At 47.6% G+C, this 20,733-nt stretch overlaps 5 non-coding genes across 5 annotated transcripts; all 5 read right to left on the bottom strand.

The window, feature by feature from the left end:
- Nucleotides 1-2,818: 2,818 nt before the first annotated feature.
- On the bottom strand, nucleotides 2,819-2,891 carry TRNAM-CAU (transfer RNA methionine (anticodon CAU)). The gene has a single exon. It is a non-coding gene; the product is annotated as a tRNA-Met (tRNA).
- Nucleotides 2,892-9,662: 6,771 nt separating this feature from the next.
- TRNAR-UCG (transfer RNA arginine (anticodon UCG)) lies at nucleotides 9,663-9,735 on the bottom strand. The gene has a single exon. It is a non-coding gene; the product is annotated as a tRNA-Arg (tRNA).
- A 5,160-nt stretch (nucleotides 9,736-14,895) lies between these two features.
- Nucleotides 14,896-14,968, bottom strand: TRNAR-UCG (transfer RNA arginine (anticodon UCG)). The gene has a single exon. It is a non-coding gene; the product is annotated as a tRNA-Arg (tRNA).
- A 70-nt stretch (nucleotides 14,969-15,038) lies between these two features.
- Nucleotides 15,039-15,111, bottom strand: TRNAR-UCG (transfer RNA arginine (anticodon UCG)). Its single transcript has one exon. It is a non-coding gene; the product is annotated as a tRNA-Arg (tRNA).
- A 4,961-nt stretch (nucleotides 15,112-20,072) lies between these two features.
- On the bottom strand, nucleotides 20,073-20,145 carry TRNAR-UCG (transfer RNA arginine (anticodon UCG)). The gene has a single exon. It is a non-coding gene; the product is annotated as a tRNA-Arg (tRNA).
- Between the last annotated feature and the right edge of the window lie 588 nt (nucleotides 20,146-20,733).

Consider the following 20,733-nt stretch of genomic DNA (forward strand, 5'->3'; position numbering starts at 1 on the left):
TCCTTTTCTTTCTTCTGACAGCCGCGGCATGAGTTACAAGAAGGCTGTTTTAAAACCTTCTACATCTACTGGTTTATAGGCAAATAGCGCTTCATAGAATCGAAAGAAACGCTTGGCCTATGCCCTCTGTATCTGTTATCTCAACACCGTTTTCTTCTATCACATCGATGTGCTTGCGGCGAGCATGGGCCTTTTCGATTCCCAGCGCTCGCTTTGTGGGCGTCTCCCCGGCAGCCCAAGCCTCGGCTTTGGCCCGCACGAGCGCTCCCCGATAGTGTTCTTCTTCTACAACTTCGAGTTTCTGTTTTAGGCTACAAATGTCGTTTTTAAACTTGCCCGGCTCTCGACACTCAGGCTTAACCAGCCATTAGAGCGTCCTTCTTAAACTTCTTTCTTGGACTTTTTCCTTATACTTAAGGCAGCTGGATCGCTCTATGGCTTTCATTTTGACATGTTGCTTTAATAAATCCCACTGCGCGCCAACAATGGGCATCCGCACTTCTTTCATTTCGTTTATCGCCTCTTTCACAGCTTGAATAAAGTATTCGTCGCTCAAAAGCTTTAAGCTTATTTTCCACAAATCCCATGAAAATGTGTTTCGTTTTCCCTTACTTCCCATCAGACATTTAACTAGGCAGCGGTCCGAGAACGACACGGGTGCTACATGATACTGAGTGCACAAGGGCAATATCTCTACTGACGCATAAATACGGTCAAGGCGAGCATGACTCAGTCTTTGGAAATGCGTAAACTGCACTTCTCTCGCTCCTTCGAGGCATTCTGCTACATCATCTACATCATGTTCTGCAATTAACCGTGACAATACCTGGCTACTTCTATCTTTATACCCGTGCTCGTTGCTTCGGTCTCGAGTGTTCAAAACGCAGTGAAAATCTCCCAGCGTAAGAACATGTTTGTCTTTACTCAGATACTGCGCAGTGCTAAGAAAAAATCTGTGCCTCTCATCTGTACCCTTCGGCACGTAAACACATAGTACTCTCCAGTTAACCTCACTATAATGAAAATCAACAACGATCAATCTGCCACTTTGGCATGAATGAACATTGTCTACAACAAGGCCCGTTAACTTTTTTCAAAAATAGTAGGCATCCCGCTGACTTGGCCACCGCGTGACTCACTGCCACGTAATAACGAGACGTAAAGCGAAGCATCATGCTTAGAGTCTGCTCCTCCCCTTCAACTTTTCTTTCTTTCACAGCCAACTTGTCGAGGTCGTGGTCCGCCAACAATCTATACACTTGGTTCTGCTTTTTCTTTGCGGCCAGACCTGGAACATTTAAAGTGGCCAAACTAAACGACAGATTGTGTGCCATGTTTTTTCAATCGAGGTTGTAGGACCCGAAGCATGACGCTTACCTCGCACGTCTAGCGTACCACTAGACGCCTTCGGATCCGCCGGTTGCCCAGTGTCTTGGTGCTGCCTCGGCAGCTCAGGAGTGGCCTTCCTCTGCGTTTTGACATTTGGCCGTGATTTAAGGCTGGGGCGTCTCCCGGTGGGCGGCTGCTGGTCGGCAGTACCTTCAAGCGGCCGTTTGATGGCCGGGCTAATTCTGGGGTTGGAGGCCTGGCTGTTTGGCATACCCGTCTCGGTTGACTCAGCGTCGAAGCCTTCTGTTTAACTGCTTTCCATTGTTTCGTCGTTCGTGAACGCAGGTGTTGTTGCGAGACCGGTCTCTGCTGCTGGCGGCTTGGCTGTAGCCTCCGTTGTCGACTGGCTTTGCTTCCATTCCGGTGTCTTTTCACTGGTCTGCTCCTTATGGGCTTCCAGGTCTCCGCTTCCTTTCGCAGCCTCCTCGGCTTCGGTCACATCCATTAGATGCTTCTCGGTGTACTGGTTCACACCATGCCCAGTAGCTGTGGCGTAGGACCGCGTGCATAGACCGTCTTCGTGTCCATATCGCCGACATATCGTGCACCGGGGCACTTTGCAGTCTCGCCGAACATGTCCAGAGCCCTGACAGCGAAGGCACTGCATCGGGCGACCCGGAGCAACCACTAGTGCAAGTTCTCCAGCGACCCGTACCTGGTGGGGTAGGTCCTCCAACTTCACCCCAGTTTTCAACTTCAACAGCACCGTCCGGGTGGTCGAGTTCTTGTCGTGGACTCCCGGAACGCGCCAACGCTCACGCTGCACGTCTACCACCTTTCCAAAAGCGGCAAGCGCTGTACGCACGTCATCATCAGCTACACCAAGAATAAGCCAATGAAGGCGTAACTTCACTTGCCGATCCTGTGGGTCCACTACGACGCAGCGACGCCCCTTTACTGTCATTTCCTTCAAGGCTAGTAGCTTCTTGGTAGCGTCTGCACTGGACATGGTAACCGCCCAGACATGGTTAATCTGACAGGCACCGAGTGCAACAACTTCCGGCAGCATCCCGGCAAGAGCGAGAGCGCCCCTGAAATCTTCGACTCTGTAAGGCCGTCCTCGCACGTCGCCATGCAGAAATACCGTATTGGTGACGATCCGTCCTGTTGGCAGTTGTGGCAAAACAAAAGAGTAATCTTCTCCTTCTTGGTTCCTGTTACCGCAGATAGCAAGGGCGGCAATCGCCGCTCCAACGGCGCTCATGATTGACCGTCCGTCACGCTCGGTGGCCGGAAGTAGAATGCGCTACCGAGGCAGACACGCCGCACGACAAGACGTGTCCAATCTCCTTACTGCTATTTTAGACGAAGTTCAGAAAGTAAAATAGTGTGGAGCAGTTACACCGCATAAGATTGGAATATACTTTCAGTATAATGCCTAAATATGAGTGCACCATCGCGTCAGGGAGCAAAAATAAAGCGCCGCCTTTGCCCCGAGTGAGGATCGAACTCACGACCTTCAGATTATGTGACTGACGCGCTGCCTACTGCGCTACCGAGGCTTTTATTTTTCTTTATTACCGGATTGGCAAGTACATACAAATATTGTCAAATAAAAACGAGTGTTAAAACGTCTAGCCGTTAGTAAGACTGACGTGTCATGTTAAAATGGCTTCATCGAAGCCAAACTGTCCAACACCGAAAGCCCAATTGGTGGATCACTTAGCAGTTCCAACACTTCGCTTGTATAATTAACATTCTCAATAAAATAATACATTGCTGACCTCGCATGAACATCAGCATTTCGTACAGCCATACGAGTTCGCCACACGCTTTGCATGCACAACAGCATCAACATGTCTACCGGCACACCGTCAGGTTCAGCACATGGCAAAAACGCATTGATAGGAAGCTCCTTTTTTAATGTTCTTTGCAGGATGCCCCAAAGAAAGCGGGCACCGTGACAGTCAAGAAAAATATGTTCGACAATTTCTTCCTTGTTACATATAGGACAGTTGTCTGACCATGGGACAAACAAGCCCTTACTTCTTAGCCACGGCTTAACAGGCAGTGTGCCGGTATACAGTTTGAAAAAGAATGATTTTGCGTTAGTTCGTACAGGCATATTATTGACTTGTTTGAAAACATCTCGTTCAGGCCCTAAGTAATAGATAGAACGATACACTGGTGTAGGTACAAACACTTCGACAAGATCCTTATACAATTGTTTTAGTGACACTGCAACCAAGTAGTCTTTCGAAAAACGAGCGTTTAGAAGACGTATCGCCATGGAAACTTCACGCAGATAGCCCTTTAGTGCCATCGGTTTGATTGTGTGCGACGATACAACAAAATCGGGCAAAGCGTCGCGTAATCTCACTTGGATTGCCGTTCGCAGAAACCCGTCGCTTTGGTCGCGGAAGAAAACAAATCTCGACACAAGTTGCTTGAAAAACAAATGTGTTAAACCTAGTCTCCCATTGCGCAATGTGTGAAACAAATTACTTCTGCTCGTGCGTTCCCACACCGAACCCCAAATAAACTCAGCAAACACTCTGTGTATTTTTTGAATTGAAGATCGGCTCATGCATAGCCCCTGCAGGACGTAGAACACTTTAGCTACAAAAAAAAAATATTGCATACTTTGGCCCTAGCAAACATGGAAAAGTTATGGCCTCCCCATTTGTTAGTTTGCTCTATCATTCTGTCTCTCCCGCTCGTCCAGTATTCGATTGGCTCACTGTAGGCACAGAGCGGAACCCCAAGATAAGTGCCTGGTAATACACTCCACTGCACTTTGCAAATGGCTTCAGGTGCATCTGGCCAATTCCCGTGCCAGAACCTTAAACATTTTGACCAACTTATGGCACTACCGGAAGCATTGCAAGAAGCTTGGGCTTCTCTCACAGCTTCTGCAATGCTCTGTTTACCGCGACAGAACACTGCTATGTCGTCGGCATAAGGTAAAACCTATATTTCTCTACCAAGGAATGTGTACCCGCGAATATTATGGCTATGTAGTAACTTTAAACAGAAAGCTTCTAAATAAAGTGCAAAAAGCAAGGCCGAGGTCGGACAGCCTTGCTTTATGCTAGACATTACTGCAATCCGCCTGCTCAGTTTGTTGTTAATAATTAAGTTTGTGGTACAACCATCATACATCATTTTCACCCCATCCAAAATGACTGATCCGACATTAACATAATCAAGAAGCATAAACAGGATTTCGTGTGACACCCTGTCAAAAGCTTTGGCCAAATCTAGTTGTAGCATAGCTACATGATCTCCCATCGCATCGCAACATTCAAGTATGCTTCGCGCTATATGTATATTTGTGAATATAGTCCTGCCTTTTATACTGCATGTCTGATGTGCACCTACTAGGGATTTCACTACACTCTGAAGGCGATCGGCGAGCACCTTCATAAATACTTTATAAGCAATATTTGCTAAGCTTATTGGCCGGTAGGCCTCTACGGATTGAAGTTTGATGTGGTCTGTTGATTTAGGTATCAGTAATACGTGTGTCTGTCGGAAAGAAGGAGGCGTCCATTTTTGTTCGTAACACTTGGTTATGACGCGGTGCAAAGCCTCAGCCATTTCAACCTTGAAAATTTTATATATCGCTGCCCCAAGTCCGTCCGGTCCAGGCGATTTCCTTACACTAAAGGTCATCTATAGCTTTTTCAATTTCTCTTACAGAAATCGGCCTCTCAAGGGCGTCCTTAAGTTCGCCATCAATTTTCGGCATCAGAGGTAAATATTCCCTCTTAAACGCTGAGATATCGCTTGTCCTCTTGCTTAGCAGCGTGCTATAGTAGTCAACGAAAGCGCGTTCTATCATTTCCCCGTCATTAGCGTCATTTGTAAGCTGCCCTTCATAAACGATTTCTTTTACTTCCTTGGTCATAGCGTACCTCTTCTCATCACTTAAAGCTCGCTTGGTGGGCGTTTCACCCAGCCATACACGTTCAGCGCGTGCTCTTAAAACCGCGCCACGATATCTCTCTTCATCAATCACTTCAAGTTTCGCATTAAGTTCTTTGATATCATGTGCAAATATACCAGGCGCGCCGCTTTCCATGTTCAACAGGTATGCTAACGTGCATTGCAGTTGGTTTTCCTTTTGCTTTTGTTTCTGCTGCAATACGCATGCTCTCTCTAAAGCAATTGTTTTAGCTTCGGTTTTGAACATCTCCCAAGCTTCTACAACATTTTTTGCATCCTCAAGGAGAACAACGTCTAATTTCTCTTTTATTCTTTTAAGAAATACTTCATCTTGCAAAAGGTTGTCGTTTAGTTTCCACAGGTGCCAATTAAATTTCTGTTCTTTCTTTTTCATACCTATCGTAACCATTACCAAACAATGATCACTGAAACTGATACATTCTACACCATATTCAGAAAGTAGCGGAACGAAGTGAACAGGAACATAGATGCGGTCTAACCTTGAGTGGCTGTGTCCTCGAAAATGCGTATATTGGACATGACTGTAAGAACCAAGAACACTCCCAACATCCTCAAGGTCAACATCACACAAAATTTCATGCAGAAGTGCGGCACATTTATCTTGGCTAAGTTGCTTTTTCAATCGATCTATCGGCCGGCACACACAATTGAAGTCGCCTAGAACGTGTCTTTCACGCCGAAAGAAAGACCTCAGATAAACAATGAATTCTTCACGTTCTCGAGAATTATTAGGGGCGTATACACAAACCGCCCGCCACAGCAATCCATCATCATCATCGTCATCATCAGCCTGGTTACGCCCACTGCAGGGCAAAGGCCTCTCCCATACTTCTCCAGCAACCCCGGTCAGGTACTAATTGTGGCCATGCCATGCCTGAAAACTTCTTAATCTCATCCGCCCACCTAACTTTCTGCCGCCCCCTGCTACGCTTCCCTTCCCTTGGGATCCAGTCCGTAACCCTTAATGACCATCGGTTATCTTCCCTCCTCATTACATGTCCTGCCCATGCCCATTTCTTTTTCTTGATTTCAACTAAGATGTCATTAACTCGCGTTTGTTCCCTCACCCAATCTGCTCTTTTCTTATCCCTTAACGTTACACCTATCATTCTTCTTTCCATGGCTCGTTGCGTCGTCCTCAATTTGAGTAGAACCCTTTTCGTAAGCCTCCAGGTTTCTGCCCCGTAGGTGAGTACTGGTAAGACACAGCTATTATATACTTTTCTCTTGAGGGATAATGGCAGCCTGCAACCTGCAACCTGCCACTGGTACTGTATAAATCTCTATAGAAATCCTCAGCCACTTGCACTATCTCATCCATAATAGTAATGATATTGCCGGCTTTGTCTCTTAACGCATACATCTGATTCTTGCCAATTCCTAGTTTCTTCTTCACTGTTTTTAGGCTTCCTCCGTTCCTGAGAGCATGTTCAATTCTATCCATATTATATTTCCTTATGTCAGCTGTCTTACGCTTGTTGATTAACTTCGAAAGTTCTGCCAGTTCATCATGACTGGATGTAGGGGCGTAGACCTGTAGAATCTTCATTTTGTACCTCTTATTAAGTTTCACAACAAGACCTGCCACCCTCTCCTTAATGCTATAGAATTCCTGTATTTCACCTGCTATATTCTTATTAATCAGGAATCCGACTCCTAGTTCTCTTTTCTCCCCTAAGCCTCGGTAGCACAGGACGTGCCCGTTTTTGTAGCACTGTATAGGCTTCTTTCGGCCTCCTAACTTCACTGAGCCCTATTATATCCCATTTACTGCCCTCTAATTCCTCCAATAGCACTGCTAGACTCGTCTCACTAGATAACGTTCTAGCGTTAAACGTTGCCAGGTTCATATTTCAATGGCGGCCTGTCCGGAGCCAGTGATTCTTAGCGTCGCAGGCCTGACCGCCGCCGTGGTCAGTTGCTTCGCAGCTGCTGGGGACTGAGGGCCGGGGTTTGATTGTTGTGTTCATATGGGAGGTTGTGGCCAAGTACTGCACCAGGGTGGCCAATCCTGCTCTGGTGAGGCAGTGCGTTACCGGTTCTGGTCACCGGGATCAGGCCACACTCCAGGCCTGTTTGTGCAATTTTATCAACACGCGGATCTTTTTTTTTAAATTCGGTGGAAAATTACCGGCACCGGGATTCGAACCACGGACCTCTTGCACGCGAGGCGGGTGTTCTACCTGTACGCCACCGCTGCAGATTCAGAAATCAGATTCAGCAATCCAGAAAAAGAAAAATCACAAATAAGCAAACGCCCCCCCTCACATGAAGTAACTTGCTCTGTTATCCCAATGCTATTTCTAATAAACAAAAGGCAGCCCCCAGAAGTACCACTCGCGTGGCGAACGCATACATTGTACTTATTTCTGAAAATTTCCACCAATCTAGCCGTTTTTTCTTCAGATTCAATTTTTGTTTCTTGGACAGCCATCAAATCAATTTCTTTTTCAAGTAACATGCGACTTATCTGACACTGTCTTCGTCTCTGCGACAACCCTCTGACGTTTGATGTCGCCAAACGAAGCGGACTGGTGAGGTTAATAGTGTCTGCCATTGTTTTAGTTATATTTAGGGTACGCCCCTACACAATTTTTCTTAGGAAACATACGGACTCTGGTATGCAGTGATGCTCGTTGAACATGGCCCTCTCTTTCGAGCCGACGACTGCCAACCAACGTAGTCGCAGGCCCATTCCCGATCAAAGATCGGGTTTTCGAAGTTCTTTCCGGGACACTACCTCCGCTAAGGCGGAGGTGGCCCGTGTGGCAGCCGTCTGTCTGGCGGCACGTTGGGTTTGACCTTCAACGTCGACCGTCGGCCTGTCTGGGGTTTCACTGCCGGTCTTTCGGTACCCGCGCCGTCGGAGTCTCGGCTGCGGTCCTCAACATCGTCGCGCAACCTCTTTCCGGCACCCTTAGCATCGGAAGTCATGTCCATGCTCTCGGAGATGCTGACTGTCTCGTCAACCGTGGTGGTTGGGGCTGCTTGGATATTTGAAGACGCACTCGTCGCCTCAACACCACTTTCCTTCACTTGAACCTTGGCGGGTGGAGGCGCAGAATCCGGCACGTTGCCCTTATCAGTCCCCTCCGAGTTCACCTTTTCGGTCTTCATTTCCAGAGATGTAGACTGAGCGTCCGCCCCTTCAGCTGCTTTCTTAGCGGCCTCCTCGGCATCCTCTTGATCGATAAGGAGCTCCGATGTGTCTTCGCTCCTGCCAGGACCAGCAACGTTGGCGTACGTTCTCACGCACTGGGTCTCCTCGTGGCCGAAGCGACGACACAGCCCACAGCGTGGAACCCGGCATTCTCGTCTAATGTGTCCGGGGCCACGCCACCGGAGGCAGAGGGGTGCTCCGCCCGGGACAATGACGAGAGCCAGGTCTTCCGCGACCCGAAGCTGATGTGGTAGGTCGTCCGCAGTCATTCCGGGCTTGAGTTTAAGGACCACACACCGTGTCGTCGTTCCTTTGTCGTTGCAGCCTTGTACTTTCCACTTCTCCCTCGTCACTTCGGTCACTCTCCCGAACAGTGCCAACGCTGTTCGTACGTCTTCATCAGGAACACCGTGCAGCAGCCAGAAGAGCTTGAGCCTGACACCCTGATTGCACGGGTCAATGACCACGCATCGATGTTCTTTAACAAGAAATGCTTCAGTGGCAAGTATCTTCCTTTTGCCGCCTCGTTCGAAAAAGTTACGGCCCACACATGATTCATCTGATAAGCCCCGAGGGCCACCACTTCCGGCAGCAGCATCAGACTTGAAAGCGCGTCTCTGAAGTGCTCAACACGGTAAGGTCATGCTTTAACTTCGCCGTGGATAAAAATAGTGTTCAAAACACTAGCATCTGAAGGAAGTTGTGCCAGAGCCATCTGGTAGTCCGGAGAAGGCTTTCCCGTTGACCGGGAACCACGGCCAAGGGCCGCTGTAACCGCTCCTGGCGAGCAAGACATTCCGCGACCGTTCACTGCGGTGGCCAGAAGTGGAATTCTAGGCCACGCGGACAAGTGTGCCTCGGCGGTGCACAACAGTTTAATATGTACTCTTCAAGGTGTAAATAAAAAATATTCAAAGAACGTCTGCGACAGGCTCGAACCTGCAATCTTCTGAGCCGAGATCAGACGCCTTATCCTTTAGGACACGCGGACAAGTGTTCCTCGGCGGTGCACAAAAGTTTAATGTGTACTCTTCAAGGTATAAATAAACATATTCAAAGAACGTATGCGACAGGACTCGAACCTGCAATCTTCTCATCCGAAATCAGACGCCTTATCCATTAGGCCACGCGGAGAAGTGTGCCTAGGCCGTGCACAAAAGTTTAATATGTATTCTTCAAAGTGTAAATAAAAATATTCAAAGAACGTCTGCGACAGGACTCGAACCTGCAATTTTCTGATCCGAAATCAGACGCCTTATCCATTAGGCCACGCGGACAAGTGTGTCTCGGCGGTGCACAACAGTTTAATATGTATTCTTCAAGGTGTAAATAAAAATATTCAAACAACGTCCGCGATAGTACTCGAACCTGCAATCTTATGATCCGAAGTCAGATGCCTTATCCATTAAGCCACTTTTTTTTTCTTTATTGCCCCACTTCGATGTACTCAATCAAGGTTTACAAAGATAAAACGTGTGGACCACACTTTGGCCAACACGGTACTAAAATCTTTTTTAACAACGCTAATTCATCAAATAAGGAGATCCATTCTGGTGGATCAGGCAGCGCTTTCAAAGCATCTCTCACACACACAAGACTCTCTATGAAGTTTTCCCTAGCCGGTGGAACAACAATGTCTGCGTTTTGAAATTGCAATCTAGTTTTCCACATAGCGTGGAGGCTCAGGATCATAATAAGGTCATACGGTACATCCACGGCGTTATCAATCGGTAAGAAGCGTATTCCATAAGGGTCCAGGGTTAACTGTTTTTTCAATGTTCTCTGCAGAACATCCCCGTGAAAGATGGCGTCCCAGCAATCTAAGAATGCATGTTCTATTGTTTCCGGTTTTTTACATAATAAGCTGTCGGCGCTCCAGGGGATGAAAATACCCTTCTCATGAAGCCAGGTCTCAACGGGAAGTGTGTTTGTGTGCAATTGGAAGAAAAAAGATTTAGCTGCCGGCCGTATTGGCATTTTTTTCAGTCTGTTTAGAACGTCTTGTCCTGGGCCTCCACGTTGCGGAAAACGGTACAAAGGTGGAGGGAACATCGTGTCCACGAGATCTCTGTATAGTTTTTTCTTGGTAACGGTGGACAGGTATTGCTGTGAAAAACGTACTTTCAACATCTTATATGAACATACCACTTCACGTAGGTAACCAGTCACTGCTCCTGGCATATTGTAAACAGTCGAAACAATGAATTCTGGAAGTTGTCTACACAGCCGTACCTGTATCACTGTTCAGAGAAAAGGATCGTTTTGATCCCGTAAAAACACAAAGCGTGACACGACTTGTCGCAGAAACAAATGAGCTAAACCAAGCCCACCTATCTTGACCGGCAGGAACAAGTTCGTTCGACTCATCCTCTCCCAGGTGGAGGCCCAAATGAGAATAGCGAAAACACGGTGAACTTTTTGTACGCTTACCCTCGCAGCACACAACACATTCATAACGTACCATATCTTAGAAACTAAAAAAAGGTTACGAACAGTGGCTCTAGAAAACATTGTTTTCCTCTCCACCCGTCAGCCTTTTCCTTTGCTTTCGACACTTCATCTAGCCGGTACGATTCAGGTTCACGGTAATTTCCGAGAGGCACACCCAAGTATTGCGTTGGTAACGTCGACCACTTCAGTCGATAAAAGGTCTCCGGCGTGTCTTTCCAACTACGATGCCAGAAGCCGTAACTCCTATCCCAGTTTATCTGGGCTGCAGTTGAATCACAAAACTTTTCAACGACAGTCGTTGCCTCCTTAATGCTCGCTTTGGTTGTGCAGAAAATCGCGATATCGTCGGCATATGCCAAAATTTTAACGTGTGCTGCCTGCAGCCGATAGCCTGCTATGCGCTCGTTATTTCTGATCGCCAAACAGAGTGGTTCGAGATAAGCAGCAAATAGAAGGGGCGACAGCGGGCTTCCTTGCCGCACCGACGAGAGCACGGGAAAGCTATCGGTGAGTTCCCATTAACAATGATGCGCGTTAAGCATTCTCTGTACGCCATCATGACGCCTTCCGTTATGACTTTGCCAACGTTCGAATGTTCCATTATGCAGAACAAAGCCTTGTGCGAGACGACGTCGAAAGCCTTTGACAAAGCGATCTGCATCATCGCGACGTGATCGCCAATCACATCGCAGCACTCAAGCACACTTCGAGCCGTGTGTACATTCGTTGCAATGCTGCGGCCTTTAATGCCACAAGTCTGGTGCGGCCCTACCAATGTTTTAATTACAGTTTGCAGTCGTTTGGCCAAACCTTTCATGAATATTTTATAGTCGACGTTGGCTAGAGTTATCGGGCGATATGACCCTGGCAACAAAAGTTTTTCCTCGTCATCACTCTTCGGAATTAGCACGATGTGCGAGGTTGTGAATGACAAGGGCAATCTTTTTCGCTCATACGCTTCGCTGATAACTTCGTGAAGAACACGGGCCAATGCAGACTTGAAGCTTTTATAGAAAGTGGCCCCCAAGCCATCTGGCTCAGGTGCTTTACCGATGGATAACTGGTCTATTGCGCACTCTATCTTACTCACGCTAATTGGCAGTTCCAGCCGTGTCCTGACTTCTTCATCGAGCTTTGGCATCAGTGAGAGAAATTCATTCTGGTAGCTACATTTAGGATTCAGCGGATGAGCTAAAATTGCTTTAAAGGGGTCGACGATCCCTTGCTTGATGTCATTTTTGTCGGATGTAATGTGACTGCCTTTAGCTAGCTGGCGGATTTCTTTCCGACAAGCGTACTTTTTGTCGTCTGATAAAGCTCGTTTCGTTGGAGTTTCTCCCGCCCACAACTTCTCCTATCTTGATCTCACTAGTGCTGCTTTGTATTTTTCAGTATCCATTCTTTCCAGTTCAGTTCTCACTTCCTTTAATTCGTTAACATACACACCAGGCTCGACACTTTCCATGCTAATAAAAAATTGCAGTTGCTGGCGAAGTTTGTTTCTGCTTGTTTCAGGTTGTGGCGAATGACACTGCTTCTTTCAATGGCCATTGTTTTTATTTTCTGTTTAAATTCTCCCCATTGAATGGCAAAGCCTAATGGCTTAGCTAAAGTCAGGTTTATAGTTCCTTCGCTACATCTTCGACAAAAGGATCGTCATTCAACAACTGCGCATTCATTTTCCAAAGATTCCAGTTAAAGGGCCGCTTGTTCTGTCCATTCCCGAACGTGGCAGTTACCAAGCAGTGATCACTGTATGCTACAGCTTGCACATCATATTCACAACATAAGGGCACTAGTTCGGCTGACACGTATAATCTATCTAATCGAGCGTGACTATCACGCTGGAAGTGGATAAATCGCGGGCGAGTACCGCTGGCAAAAACAGTGCCCACATCTTCCAGGTCATAATCATGCACCACTGCGCTTAGAAATTCGGCACTCTTATCACGACCGCTTGAACATTTTGCTCGGTCTTCAGCATAGCAAACACAGTTAAAATCACCCAGCAGTATTACGACCTTGGAACAGTTTACGTACGCTTCAAGACGCTCAAAGAAGGATCGATGGTCCGTTTCAATATTCGGCGCATAGATACAAATAGCACGGTAATCCACATCCACAAAAGAAAAATCAGCCACTAAGAGGCGCCCAGTTTCACACGAAAACACTGACTGCACACAAATGCCAAAATTATTTCTTAGGAATATAGCGCAGCCGCCTGATCCACGAACCGCGTGACAAACGCACACGTCAAAGTGAGCTCTAAAATTGGACACCATTCTGTCGGTTAGCTCTTGGCTCTCAATTTTCGTTTCTTGGATTCCTACTATATGTAAGTCATTATCCAAGAGGAGACGACTTAGCTGACATTGCCGTCTTCTTGCACTGAGCCCTCGTACATTTAACGTAGTTACACGTAGCCTTCCTTCGACATTAACCGCCATGGCTACACGGTAGAGTGCTGCCTATCACAGTTACACAAGTATGAGCGTTCACAAAGGTGCGCCGATAACCACGTCGAATGCCTCTAAAGGAGACGCAGCTCGACCTTCCGGAAAGGGCACTCAAGTGCAACTTGGGCCCCCCTTCCTGGCAAGGTTCTGAAAACTAGCGCTCAGGCTGACGGCCATTGCACTCACCAACCCCCCAACCCCACTCGAACTAGATAGCACGGAATTACGGAAGCGGTTTACCCGCCTGCCATGGATCGACCGTAATGTTTGGCCGCAGCTTCAAGGTCGACCTCCTTATACCTGGCGCTTTGGGCTGTGGCTCGTCTCCGCCGCTGCCGTCCTGTTTCGCCGTTCGGCTGACGGTCTGGTTGTGGGGCCGTTTCCCCGTCGGTCGGGTAGTTGGGTCGGTAAGGGTGTCCATGCCTTCAGGTTCAACGAGGCAGGAGGTCACCTCCGTCTCAGGTGGGGTTTTCTCTTCAGCATTCGGCATGGCCGCGGTGCCCTCTGCAGTCGCTTGTTGGTGTCCTGTGACAACAGCCTAAGCGACTTGTTTCTCCTCCTGTTCAAGCCGCACCGCCGGCTTTGCCACGACGTCAGCTGCTTCACCCGCCGCGGACGACGTGTCTTCCATGTCCGCCTCGTCCTTGAGTAGGGCGGAGTTGTCCTCGTTGCCCACGGGTCCGGTCACGCTAGCGTACGTGCACTCGCACTGGCTGTCCTCATGACCGAAGCGTCGGCAGGCACCACACCGTGGAATACGGCACTCGCGACGAAAGTGGCCCGTGCCGCGGCAGCGTAGGCACAGAGGAGCCCTGCCCGGCACAGCCACGAGAGCCAGTTCACCGGCAACGCTCACCTGATGCGGAAGCTCGTCGAGCTTTACGCCCGGCTTCAACTTCAGCGTAACCAGCCTTGTTGTTGAGTTCTTATCAGCCACGCCGTGAACCCGCCAGCGCTCACGGACGACGTCGGTGACTTTTACAAACGGCGCGATGGCAAAACGCACGACCTCGTCAGGAACGCTGGGCAGCAGCCAATGCACTTTCAGGCGTACATCCTGGTTGGCAGGGTCGATGACGAGACACCGGCCCTTTTTGACTTGCAGCTCTCCATCGCTGACGACCTTTTTCATCGTGTCGCTGTCCTTGAAGGTCACGGCCCACACATGGCTCATACGGTAGGCCCGAGAGCAGCCACTTCCGACAGGAGCGATAACTGAGCGAGCACATCCCGAAAATCTTCCACCCGGTATGGGCGGGCCCTGATATCACAGTGTAGAAAAACCGTATTCAAAACAAAACGCCCTGTTGGTAGACTAGGCAAAACAACTTGATACTCGTCGTCCGAGGCAGAAATCCTCTTACCGCGGCCTGTCTGGGCCGCTGAAGCCGCTCCTACGGAGCCCATGATTTACACGTCCGTCACGCTCGGTGGCCGGATGTGGAATCAGGCCACGCGGACAATTGTGCCTCGGCGGTGCACAAAAGCTTAATATGTATTCTTCAAACTGTAAATAAAATATTCAAAGAACGTCTGCGACAGGACTCGAACCTGCAATCCTCTAATCCGAAATCAGACGCCTTATCCATTAGGCCACGCGGACAATTGCACCTCGGCGGTGCATAACAGTTTAATATGTACTCTTGAAAGTGTAAATAAAAATATTCAAAGAACGTCCGCGACAGGACTCGAACCTGCAATCTTCTGATCCGAAGTCAGACGCCTTATCCATTAGGCCACGCGGACTTTTTTTTTTATTTCCAATGTGACAAAACAAAACAGAGAAACCAACACAAAACTGTTAAAAGCGCCAACCAGTAGCTTGTTGACGCGACATTGCTAAACACGCTTTAATGACACTAGGTCATTATGTAGAGGATAACATGTTGGCTGTTCGTCCTGGGATTGATACACATCTCAGATTCAGGCAATGCTTTCAATGAAGTTTTCTCTTACCGATCTTACAATAGGGTCTGCATGTCTGACAGCCATTCTTGTTTTCCACATGCTATGCATGCTTAATACTATGAGCATGTCATAGGGCACAGCCCCGTCATTGTTAACCGCAAGGAAAAGGAATTCCATATGGTGTGAAAGGCAAATCTTTTTTCAGCGTTCTCTGAAGGACGTCCCAAAGAAAAACTTAATTTAAACAGTCTAGGAATATATGTGTTACTGTTGATGGCTGGCGGCATAAAATGCTGTTAACTGACCAGGGAAGAAAAAAGCCCTTTTCCTGCAGCCAGGGTTTGACTGGGAGCGTGCCACTATGGAGTTGAAAAAAGAACGTTTTCACAGACGACCGAACCCGCATCTTTTTTTAACTCTCTTTAAAGCATCCTTACCCGGACGGACATAAAAAATGGCTCGATATAAAGGTACTGGAAGCATCACATCACGGAGATCTTTGTGCAATTGCTGCTTTGATACTATAATGAGATAATCAAACGAGAAACTCACTTGAAGAATCTTGAAAGCACGTACAACTTCGCGTAGATACCCACACAAGCCGCCTCCAGTAACGCCACACGATGACACAATAAACTCAGGAAGAGCATTCTGCATTTTCACTTGAAGCACTGCTCGCAAGAAGGGGTCAAGCTGGTCCCGCAAGAAAATAAACCTTGAAATACTGCCTCAGAAAAAAATGAGCTAAGCCAAGCCCTCCTGCTTTCAGTGAGTAAAATAAGTTGAGACGACTTGTGCGTTCCCATGTTGAATTCCATACAAACGATGCAAGAATTCTATGCAATTTCTGCGCACTAGTTCGTGACATAGCGAGCACCTGCAGCACATACCAAATTCGCGCAACAAGGAACGTATTGCAAATCGTTGACCTGGCAAGTGTGGATAAATTCTTTCCGCCCCATTTTGTAGTTTTCTGGTGTATTCTCTCAGCTTCTCCTCTCCAGTATTCTGAAGGCTCATCATACCAGTTTAAAGGTGCTCCTAGATATATTGTAGGAGAGATTGTCCACTGTAAATTTTCAAAGACATTGGGCTTCTCATCCCAGCTGCCATGCCCAAAACTGGCGCATTTCTCCCAGTTACTGCGCTTCCAGACATGTTGCAATACGTTCGAGCTTGTTTAACAATTTCACGAACACTTTCTTTATCCACCCAAAACACGGCTACATCATCCGCATACGAGAGAATTTTGACTTCACTGGCCATTAAACGAAAACCGTGTATTTTCTCATTGTGTATAACTTTTAAGCAAAAGGCTCCAAGTAAATTGCGAAGAGAAGTGACGAAGTCGGGCATCCTTGTTTTATGCTTCTACGTAAGTTAATATTACCAGAGAGTTGTTTATTCACTAATAAGTTCGTGCTACACCCTTCGTAAGACAGTTTTAATCCTTCTAATATAATGTTTCCAACATTCACGCGCTCTAGAATGGAAAAGAGCACACTGTGCACAACACGGTCGAAGGCCTTCTCCATGTCTAGTTGCATCATAGCAACTCTTCCTTCCCAGGCATCGCAACACTCCAGAATACTTCTTGCCACATGTATGTTATTAAGTATCGACCGGCCTCTTATACCACAAGTTTGGTGTGAGCCTACTATTTATGTCCTCACAGATTTCAACCTTCTTGCTAACACCTTCATGAATATCTTATAATCTACATTGGATAAAGCTATGGGGCGATACGACCGTACTGAGAGCAGCTTTACAGGGTCATCGCATTTCGGGATCAGCACTATATGGGTTTTTCGGAAAGAAGGCGGTATGTATTTTACTTCATAAGCCTCGGCTATAACACGGTTCAATATGGCTGCTGATTCATGCTTAAATGCCTTGTGGAAAGCTGCGCCTAGGTCATGAGATCCGGGCGCCTTTGCACGGTTCAGTTCATCAATTGCGGTTTCGATCTCATTCAACGTAATCCGTTCCTCGAGGACTGTCTTGATGTCATCATCTAGCCTCGGCATTAAAGGCAAATATTCGCTATCAAAGCCAGCTTCTACCGCTCCTTTGCAGCTTAACAACTCTCTGTAGTGTTCGAAGAATGCACGTTGAATTGTATTCCTATCGCTACTACACACGTTGCCGTATTCGATTTCTTTTATTTCATTTTGTGATGCGTATCTTTTTTCTTCGCTCAAAGCGCGTCTTGTGGGCGTTTCCCCGAGCCACAAATGCTCTGAGCGCGCACGTATCACTGACCCCCTATATCTCTTGACATCAATGATTTCAAGCTCATTTATTATATTCCTTATCTCTGTTGACAACTCTCCTGGCTGTGTGTATTTTATCGACAACATTACGTTAAGCTTATTTCGCAATTCATTTTCTTTTCTTTTTTCATTGTAGCGTAACACAGAGGCTCTTTCAATGGCTGTTATTTTAAATCCCTGTTTAAACTCTTCCCACATCGCTATAAACCCCATGGATTCACTAGCAAGCACCTCTCGTATAAGTTCTTTTATAAACGCGAGAAAGGCTGCGGCGTCCAGAAGTTTGACGTTGAATTTACTTAAGTAGCAATTAAAAGGGCGGTTTTCTTTTCTCTTGCCGAGCGAGAACATTACAAGACTGTGGTCGCTGAAGGATACGTTGCTCACGTCATAGCTTCTACACAACGGAACCAGTCTCGCTGATATATAAGCTCGATCTAATCTCGCGTGACTGCGCCGTTGGAAATGCGTCAACACAGTCTGCTTTCCACTGAAAAACACCGCACCAACATTTTCTAATTCACGCTCTCGGTTTGCTGCGAGCAAGAAAGCTGCACTTTGATCGCGTAAAAGCAAGTTGTTATTCCGGTCGTCAGAAAAACAAACACAATTGAGGTCTCCCAGCAAGATGATTTAGCGCTCAGATTTCAAATACACATCAAGTTTTCCAAAAAAAGTAACGGCATTCTCTTTCATTATTTGGGGCGTATATGCAAATTACCCTCCGCTGAGAATCCCAGAGCAAAAGGTCACACGCAATCATTCGACCTTCATCACAAACAAATACAGATTTCGGAACAATTTCTAAAGACATCCGCCACAACAAAACACAGCCACCGGAACTGCCGACAGCATGGGAAACGCACGCACTTCACCGCGCTCTAAATATTTAAACGATTCGGTCGGTGCGCTCTTCACTTTCATTCTTTTGTTTCTTGTAGAGCGACAATGTCTAAATCATTTTCTTGCCATAATCGGCTGACCTGGTATCGCCGCCTTTTCGCGCCCAGGCCTCGGACATTGAGCGTACCAATGCGTAGCGCTATTCCAGATTTTGAAGCCATTTCCTTTTTTTTTAGAAGAAGAAAAACAAGCATACTAGTTCGAGCGAACCCATACATCCTGCCATTTCTCGGAACGCGCACAATTCTTTCCTAGGCAAAAGCGACCGAACTTTACAATTGTACTCTGCAGCCCGTCCCTCACCTCGCATACAGGCATTGCTGGGCGACGCCCTCGTTATTACGGGGGTGCCTTCGGTACCGTCGGACTGGAATACGGCGGAATGTGAGGCTTTGGTTCGAAAGAAGGACGGCGGTACGAACTTTCTTTCCTGGGCGGCTCCTGTGCCTTCCCGCTGCCCACTTCGTCACCTTCGGAGACTTACGTGTGTGGCGTTTCGCAGACGAGCTGTTCGCGACGTCCATGTCCTCTCGGTCGCTACTCGGCGAGGCTTGAGTGGTGTCCGAGACGTCTTTGACGGCGCACGTTGGCGTAGCGGTAACCTCTCGTACAGGTGCCACGTCACTGTCGTCGCTTCCAACACTTTTCAGAATTCCCTTCTCGGAAGATTCAACAGCTGCCGACGTAGGTTGTCTGTCCTTGATTCCCGCAGCCTCCGCCGCGTCCGCCTCGTCCATAATGTGCTCGGTGGGGTCCTCCCGGCTCTTTTGGCTTGCTAGGCTTGCATAAGTTTTAGCGCACTGGATATCGTCATGTCCGAACTGCCGACAGAGCTTACACTGTGGGACACGGCAGTCTCGGCGAATGTGCCCTGTTCGCTGACACCGCAGGCAAAGCGGCGGTCTCCCCGGTACCACCACAAGGGCCGTAATGCCAGACACTCGTAGCTGGTGTGGCAGGTCGTCCAAAGTCACGCTACCCTTCAGCTGCAGATTAACCGTCCGTGTCGAGGAGCCCTTACCGCCGAGTCCTTTTACACGCCATTGCTCTCTGCAAACGGCCGTCACTTTGCCGTACGGTGCAAGAGCAGCGCGCACGTCTTCATCTTGTATGTGGTAAAGCAGTCAATAGAGCCTTAGGTGGACAGTATGGGTGCTCGGATCTATCACGAGGCAGCGGTGATTCTTCACAGTCACATCAGTTACGGCGAGCAACTTCTTCATTCCTTCCGCACTCTTGAAGGTCATCGCCCACACGTGGTTCACCTGAAACGCTCCCAAGGCAACTACATCGGGTAGCAGTTCCAGACGATCCAATGTATCTCCGAAGTCCTCAGCTCGAAACTGCCTGGCTTTAACGCTGCCGTGAAGAAAAACAGTATTTAAAACAGACAAACCTGATGGCAGTTGTGGCAAAATAATGTCATAGTCCGTAGAATCCTGTGCATCTTTCCTGTTTCTGCGGCCCTGCTGGGCCGCATTCACCGCTCCAAGGGAGCTCGACATTACACGACCGTACACTACGGTTCCGGAAATGGACGGGGCCACGCGGACAAGTGTGTCTCGGCGGTGCACAACAGCTTAATATATATTCTTCAAAGTGTAAATAAAAATATTCAAAGAACGTCTGCGACGGGACTCGAACCTACAATCTTCTGATCCGAAATCAGACGCCTTATCCATTAGGCCACGCGGACTTTTTTTTCTTTATTACCTTCTTGGTACGTGACACAATGAAAGACATACAAAACACTAATATCGCTTTACAAGTAAAAGATGCGAGCGGTGCACTGGCCAGCCCACACCAAAGGATTAAAAGCGTTTCAGTTTGGCGAGGTCATCAATTAATGGGAGTCATTCCGGCTGTTCTTTTTTAGCCTTAAACACATCTCTTACATAAGACACATTTTCAATAAAATACTCTCGTACAGGGAGGATAATAATATTTGCGATTTTACGTGCCAAAACCACTTTCTGATTATGAGGCACGCCGTAGTCGAGGACTCCGGAAATTTTGACCACCTGGGCTTCTTTAACGTGCACCTAAATCTAAGCACACGGGTGTTTTCGCATTTCGCCCCCATCGAAATGCGGTACAGGGAGGATAGTTTCATCTGCATGCCTAAACGCCATTCGATTTTTCCATATACTGTGTAAGCTGACAAGCATAAACATGTCCCACGACACTTCGTCTCCGCTATCTACCGATATAAATCTTATGCCATAAGGCGATATTGGAAGCTGCTTTTTAAAAGTTCGTTGCAAGACGTCCCAGTGAAATACAG

Source organism: Dermacentor variabilis, chromosome 3 (genome assembly GCF_050947875.1).
Source record: "Dermacentor variabilis isolate Ectoservices chromosome 3, ASM5094787v1, whole genome shotgun sequence".
Classification (NCBI taxonomy): domain Eukaryota; kingdom Metazoa; phylum Arthropoda; class Arachnida; order Ixodida; family Ixodidae; genus Dermacentor; species Dermacentor variabilis.